Raw genomic sequence first — 8,614 nt, 5'->3', positions numbered from 1 at the left:
CAGCCTCCTAGAGTGCTGGGATTACAGGCGTGAGCCATGGGGCCCGGCCCAGGACAGCTTTTAAATAATACTTAGGCAACCCATACACACATACACACACACACCCCCACCCACCCACACACACACACACACACACAGAGTTTTCTGAACATTGGAACATCATCATAAATAAATATTTACACAAATGGAAAAATCAAAAGAATCCAGTATAAGAATAGAGTAGTCCAAACTCTGATTTTGCAAGGCTTTTTTTTTTCTCTCTCTCTCTCTATGTATGTATACACATAGGGAGAGAAAGAATAAATGTGTGTGCGTGTATATGTGTATAGAATATATGCACACAGGCTTAACTCGTTCTTTTCACTTTCCGTTTTTAAATTTAAAAACTTGTATATGCTTTTTTGTAACAGATGAAAATTTAAAAGTTTCACAGTGAAATGTTATAATGCCCACTTTGCAGAGATAACCCATGTTATCGATAAGATATATGAGTGTAAAAGCCAAATGTAGACATTTCTGTTCCTTTCTCTGTGTTCTTACAAATGTATATAGAATTAAATTTGCGATCGTGAAATTCAAGTTTGTCCTCTATATTTTGCCTTTCTGTGCCTTTTCTGATAATTTCTGAGAGATCTGTGTCGTAAATTTACAAAGCAACTAAGGGATTCATTTGACCTTGAACTCTATTGGTTTTTGTATCACATGTAAAAAGCTGTATTTTAGGTGCATAAAACTTATGACTGTTGATCTTGAAGAAATGTTTATTTCATCAAAGTCAATTTCCCTCACTTTTCAAAGCTGTGTGTGTGTGTATGTGTGTGTATGTGAGAGAGAGAGAGAGTGAGTCTCGCTGTGTTGCCCAGGCTGGGGTCCAGTGGCACAATCTTGGCATTGCCTCCTGGGTTCAAGCTATTCTCGTGCCTTAGCCTCTGGAGTAGTTGGACTACAGGCGTGCCACCACACCCAGCTAATTTTTGTATTTTTTTTGTAGACATGGGGTTTCGCCATGTTGGCAAGGCTGGTCTGGAACTCCTGCCCTCAAGGGATCTGTCCTCCTCGGCCTCCCAAAGCACTGGGATTACAGGTGTGAGCCACCCATGTGGCAAGCTTTTCAAATCTTTTTCTTAATCTTGACCCTGAATTATAGTTTATTGCTTTAGTCTGATAGCATTTGTCCACTATATTTTTACATTACTTTATGTTTAGATATTTATGTCATTGAAACTGGTATGATTTGTTTAAGAAGATTTTTCTGAGATTCTTTCTTTACAAGGTCACTTTAATTTGTTCATTTTTATTGTTGTTCCTTAAGGATTTGTACTTATTCCTTCCAATTTGTGTATGTTCTACTTATCAAGCTCTCTGGTTGTTTACTTTCCTTATCTGATTTTTCTTGGAGTTATGTTTTCTATGGTCCATTTCTCAGCTTCATATTTATCATTATATTATGTGATTAATTTTCCTCAGTGTTTACTCTGAAACTTTAGCATTTACTTAAAATTTTAAATTTAGAGCTAACCATATCTAGAGTTAGATAGTAACTAATCAGCAGATAGAGCTGGACATATTTTCACTTTTCTAGGTTTCTTCCTCGTGGGATCTTCTAAGATGATATAATATGGTTGTGAACATTTTTGACCAAAATTACAGATTACATTATGTTAGAAGATAAAATAAGGAAAAAACCTAGAAAAACGAAAACACCTTAAGCTACATCTATTGATTAACACTACATATGGTAGGAATTTAATTTTTTAAGTAAATGCTAAAATTGTCAGAGTAAATACTCCCCAAAATAATACAATTACAAATATTTAAGGAATACATATTTTTATTTGTTAAAATAAAATACAAAGGAATACTTAAGGAATACAAAATACTTAAGGAATACAAAAATACAGTTAGATATCAGGAATAAGTTTTAGTATTCAATAGTATAGTAGGGAAATTGAAGTTAACAGTACTTTAGTGTATATTTCAAAATAGCTTGAAGAGATTTGCAAAATTTGCAACACAAAGAAAAGATGAATGTTTGAGGTGATGGCTATTCTGATGACCTGATTTAATCATTAAACATTATACAGGTAAATATTTTGTATATTCATTCATTCTTAGTGACAAGAAATCTGATGTTAAACTGGGTGTCATTTATTCACAGGTAATTCCTAATTTTACCTTCCCAGTTTTTTATGGTATTTTTGGATTCTTAATGCTCGAAAGGTTTTACTAGGGTGAAGTTAGGCATATATATGTGTAGAAGTGTGTGTCTGTGTGTGAGTGTGTGTATGTGTCTGTGTCAATTTAGAGAGTCCCTTTATTTTTATTTTTATTTTTATCCTGCTTATTCAGTAGACCCTTTTGATCTTACTCTTTATGTCATCCTTAAACTCTAATACATTTTGTTAACTTTTAATTTTGGTCCTTCTTCTCCTTTATTATCACAATTATCAGTTTATTGATTCTCAGCTCCAAATTCATTGTTCGTTGTCTGCTTTGTAAAAATGGAGCCAGGTTTTTAGATTTGTATTTTCTGCCAGTTTGTACATGCTAAGCTTTGTCTTGGAGCGTGCTGGGGGCCACTGGGGAGGAAGGGCTGTTCGCTTCCTGTGTTTCGGCACACTCCTTTCTGCAGGCTTTGCAGCAGGTGTAGATTTTCTTTAATACTACAAAGCCAGCAGCACGTGGCACCTTCCCACAGGCAGCTTCTCTGTGTATCCTCTCAGGCACCCTGGTAGTGGCCTGTCCCCCAAAAGGTGTGTCCTGTGACCAGCTTCCCCCAACACAGGGCCCTCAAGCAGCTCTGCAGTGGGACCCTGAGGCAGGCACCTCTTCCTGACCTGTTGGTCCTAGCCCATCCACTCGGATGCAGTGCCACTGTCTCTCCTTGATGCTGTCTCAGAATCTTTCCTTGACAGCTTCTCAGATACCTCTTGGTCAGCTTTTCAGCAAATTTCTGGGCACAACATCTGCTGTGAATGGATCCTCCAGCACTCCAAAAGGCAGATCCTCAGACAGTTCCACCAGAGTAGGCTCCAGAGAACTCCAACATCCAAATATCACAACTGTGGCCTCCCAACGAGGCCTGGACTCAGCCCTGATAGTCTTTTGTGATTCTCTGTCTCACTCCTTGGCATGGTGGTTAATCCCTATGTTGCCTATGTCTATATTCCTCACTAGACAATTCCCTGTTATTCTAAGTTCCTGTTCATAGTCCTATATGTTCATATTCTTATGTTCAAATTAATATATGGCTTTAGTCTCCTTGCTGGATCCTGACTACTGCAGAATAAGCAATGGGAACTGTCCCATGAGACTGCCCCATGAAGATGAAACTTTATAATTTGTGGGGGCATAGGCTTGAGTGGAGGACTAACTTCTTTTCCAATTGGAAATGGGATGCAAGTAATCCATGGAATGCATTGGCATCATAATTAATCAAATGATCACTTATGGTTGGCGTGATGAAGTAACAGCTGCAGAAAATGCTTTGGGACTCCAGTGGCTGCTGCACTTGACTGTTATGGCAGTCATGATGACTGCAAGTGGGGTGGGTCCGAATCTTTTGCTTGCACTTGGGTGCTTACAAATAGGAAATGACAAAGTCAGATTTCTGAGTGTAAGCTGAAGTGAAGGCCTGAGAATCAGAGAGCTTATATCCCAGACCAGAAAGATCTATTTATTTCCTACATGTGGCTGACGTTGCTAAAATCTAATATAAAATTTAAATATGTGAGCTGTTGAAATGTACTAACAGTTGAATTCCGTCTTGCCAGCTTTCTCCTGGATATGCTTGAGCATCCTTTGAGGGAAAATGAAATCCTGAAATTTGCAAAATGGATATGTGTTTGAGCCCCCAATGAAACTGACAGTGTTGAATCCCTAAGTCATTCTGTGTCTTCCTCATAGGTGGAAGAGGCTTGTGCTCTGTGCCTGAAAGTCCTATGACAGCCTCCCCTGAGCAAATGACTTGAAAGAGATGCTCACAAGCAGTATGGCATCCAGGCGGGGCATTCCGAAGAACTGGGAACGGATGCATGTGGCAGGTCAGGAATGGTGATATGACTGAAATCACAGATGTGGCTGAATTCATTGATACAGATACACTTACAAGAAGTTTTAGACTTCATGCATCAGTTCATTCAGGTGGAAGTGGATCAGATAGTTTACTGCCTTGAGTGACTAAAACTTATGCTCCACCATGACCTATGCCGAGTGAGACTGAGATTGTCAGAGCTTCCTGGTATTATATAGAAGAGGGAATCCAAAGTGAGACCTAGTGTTGTACTTGATTTACAACACTTACTACCATTTACTGCTTTAAATATATATAACCCTTGAATTTAAAATAAAAATTTAAAAAGTGAGTTGATTGAAAGAAATATTCGTGATGTAATGTGTGTGGGTATAAAATATTAAGAAAAATATTAATAACACCTGGGGCATAGGTATGACAAAAATTACAAAAAGATTATGCAAATAATTGAAATTTGCCATATGCTGCTCTTGTATTGTGGATATGTTAGCTGTATTTATGTTTCATACTTTGAATATCTGACATCATTGTTCCAATGAAAAACTTGGAATGTTGCAGAAATGCCTACAGTTTGGCATTCATACTCTCTTATGCTGACTCTCACCAAAAATGTCCACTAAAATCCCTTGCTAAGCTAAAAAAAAAAAAAAACCCTTTAATATAAAGACAAAAAAAGTTTGAAAGTTAGACAATAAAAAATGAGAGATATACTATACAAATATTATCACTCAAAGTTGACTTTAAAGCAAGAAGCACCTTGAGTGATCAAAAGTGATCTGGTGAAATGATGAAATAGTCAATTCACTGGGAAAATAGAATAATTTTTAATTTATATGTCTCTAATATCACTTCAAAGCATATAAAGCCAGAAAATGACTACCTCTAAAAGATGATCCACAATTCATAGTGGAAGATTTTAATTTATTTCTATTAGTAATTGGTAGAAGTAGTGGACAGAAATTAGTAAGCATATTGATGCTTTGAACAACATGATTAACAAGCTTGTCTTAATTTACATCCATAATACACTGCATCCCACAACTGCAGAATACATTTTTTTCCAACTAAATATGGAATGTTTTCCAAATCTGACTGTATGTTAAACCATAAAGCTAATTGCAACAAATTCCAATAATTTTCAAATGATCACAATTATTTTAAAATGATTATAAAAGGGTAGTTATCTCAAGAAAAGCTGAACTTTAGATATTAATTAGTAACTAAAGGGAGAAATAAAGAAATAAAAATGTTTATTGAAACAAGATGCACCCTAAAATGTGAAATGAACTCAAGCCATTGACTTTCCAGGGATGATTATTTTCTGGTGATTAGTACAGGAGACCATGCTATTAGACCTTTAGACAAGTGAGTATAATTCTAGCATACTATCTGTCCTGAAATTAAGGTATTTTTCCATGATTAATATTATGTAAATTTATGTTTTTTAGATTTTAAGCTTTAAGGGTTAAGCTATAGGTAAACAAACTTAGCTATGGTTGCAAGACTAACGCTAAATGCTAACTTTCACAACATAAAGACAAATTTATAGCTAATAAATAATAGGATAATAAAGGGAGGAAGAAAGTTCAAAGAAAGATTAGGCTTATCAATATATCCAGAATATCAATACTAGAAAAAGAAAAATTCTTAAATATTGAAAGAAAAGTAAAACTACAATAATGTAAATAGCACTTGTAAGTCAAAGGTTGAAAAAATAAAGTCATTAGCTAATTTATCTTTTATAGTGTGAAATAATCAATAGTAATTTGATCTAGTATTTGTGCCAAGCTTTTTATTGCAATTATGAAATAAACCACTAAAAGAACTCAAAGAGGAACAGAGAAAGAAAACCTTGGGGGAGTATGAGTGGAGTTAACAAAAATGAGAAAATTAGCTTCTTTCTATCCTATGTATGATTTGCTTGTGTGTGTGTGACACTCTATAAGATAAATTCTAAAATAAATTTAAAAATATATATTTAGAGTGAAAATTGTAGAGCTATGTCAGTATTATGGTCAAAATGGCATGGCCAAAATTCTGGGGTTAACATAGCAGGGAGGCTCACAATTAAATACAAATATGCCTCCAACAGAATGCTTAAAGTTAAAACAAAATGTTGATAACACTAAGTCTAGGATGCAGAGTTACTGGAATTTTCATATCTTGCTGGTGGGAGTGTAAAGTGTTTCAACTGCTTTTGGAAATTATTGCACTTTACAATAAAATTAAAATTGCATTTAGCTTCATGATCTATTTTCTTAGAGACATATGTCCAAGAGAAATAAATATACATGTACGAGAATGTTCTTACCAGCTTTATTCATCATATCCCAAAACGGAAACAACTCAAATGCCTCTCCATAGGAGAATAAACAAATTGTAGTGTATTCATATAATGGAACACTACTCAGCAGTACAGCATAATCAACTTTGGATACAAACAACACGATATGTTTCGAAAGCCTTATGATGAGAGAAAGAAACCATTTACAAAATAACGCCTATTGCATTATTTCAATTATATCAATGTCATAGACAGGCAAAACTATGATAATGGAAGTCAGATTCTTGATTGCTTCTGCGGACAAGGGGGTTGCTGACTGAAGAGCAGCCTGAGGAAACTTTCCAGAGCATTGGAAAGGTTCTGTACATTAATTCAGTGGAGAGTATATGGATGCGGAGATATATAAAATGCCATTGGGCAGAACATGAGACTTAAACATTATGTTTCATGTAAATCATACCTTAATGAATGAAACAATGAAAAATAACAGGAAAAAATACCTTGTATTCATCAGGCATTGATTTGGTTGCTGGTATGTGGGATATCCAACAAATATTTAGTATTATTAACAGAAAGGATCATTTCATTTCTAGAGTCTATAATAGGTACCGGTGAAGGCAGATTGAGCTACAAATGACAGAAAATTTGTTAAACACTGGATTAACAAAAGATTTGGTTCACCTCACCTTCTCTCTAGTGTCACCAACAAGGCCAGGAGTCTGGCTTCCCATTGTTATTTTCTCTCTGTGCCCCCACTAAATCACAGTCACAAAATGGCTGTGCAGTGCTGAATACTGCTTCTGCATTTAAATTAGGAAGAGAAGAAATGATTCATTAAGGTCTATCCCTTTTATTAGAAAATTAAGTGTTTCATGAATTCCTAGAACAGATTTCCCTTTACAAAGGTTGTTGGTAAGCAAGAATAACTTTAAGCCTCAATGATGGTGGCAGGAAGGGTGTTCGGATTAGGGAGAGCTATTCCATTAGCTAATGAACTGTACAGACTATGGTATGTGATATTTATTTATATAATTCTGTCTCATCAATCAAATCAGTTTTGTCTAAGTTGCCTACTGGGGGAGTTTCAAATCCATTGCAGGTAGTGGCCATGCAATACATTTCATTTGTTTTTCCCTCCTTCATGTAAAATAAACAGGGAAATTTTCTCCATATTTGATTAACTTTCATCAAGATGTTTTTTCATATAACACTGAGAACATAATAAAAGACCTATCAGACACCCCCACCTCCATTTCCAAATGAGTCTGTAGGTCCTGACTACAGTATGACTGCATTCAGCACACTGCTCCAGAGACACTGATACTCCAGTCTGGAGGCTCACATATGTGCTGAGTGGCTTTTCTTAATGAATATGTAAGCCACACGTTTCACAATTAGATAACATCTGAGGCGTTTGTTTTTTTTTTTCTCAACTCTGAGATTTTATTTGAAAAAATGTAAATTTTCAATTGAGAAAGAAAAACATAGTGTGCCTTCTGACACACTGTCATTCTCATTTTTCAATTCTAGAGACCCAACTTCAGATAATATAATGTCTCATGTCAAATAAAAATATTCTGCCCTTCTATTTTCTACATTAGAAAATGGCCTGACTGAAGAGAAGATTAAATGGGCATATATAGGAAGGGGAGCCTGAAAGTTCTACTGATGTTGGATCATGGGATTCTGGGCCCTCAGCTTGTCTCTGGTACTGAATCAAGCATTCCCTTGGTTCTGCCTTCTGTGTGATACGGATTTTAGTACTGAATATGCTGCTTCATGAATATAACCAGAAATTTAATATACTATCAATTTAAGATATGTATCATCACATTAGTCCATTTTCACACTGCTGATAAAGACATACCCAAGACTGGGTAATTTATAAAGAAAAAGAGATTTAGTGGACTCACAGTTCCACATGGCTAGGGAGGCTTCACAATCATAGTAGAAGGCGAAAGACGTGTCTTACATGGCAGCAGATAGAAAGAATAAGGACCAAGTAAAAAGGGAAACCCCTTAAAAAATTGGATCTCATGAGACTTATTCACTACCACGAGAACAGTATGAAAAAAAATCACCCACATGATTCAATTATCTCCCCATCAGTTCCCTCCCATGCCACATGGGAATTATGGAAACTACAATTCAAGATGAGACTTGGGTGAGGACACAAAGTTAAACAATATCATTCTGTCCCTGGACCCTCCCAAATCTCATGTCCTCCCAACAGTCCCCCAAAGTCTTAACTTATTTCAGAATTAACTCAAAAGTTCATATTCCAAAGTCTCATCTTA

The sequence above is a fragment of the Chlorocebus sabaeus genome, chromosome 13, assembly GCF_047675955.1.
Source record: "Chlorocebus sabaeus isolate Y175 chromosome 13, mChlSab1.0.hap1, whole genome shotgun sequence".
NCBI classification, from domain to species: domain Eukaryota; kingdom Metazoa; phylum Chordata; class Mammalia; order Primates; family Cercopithecidae; genus Chlorocebus; species Chlorocebus sabaeus.
The sequence above is the reverse complement of the archived record's forward strand: the minus strand, read 5'-3'. Positions refer to the sequence as shown.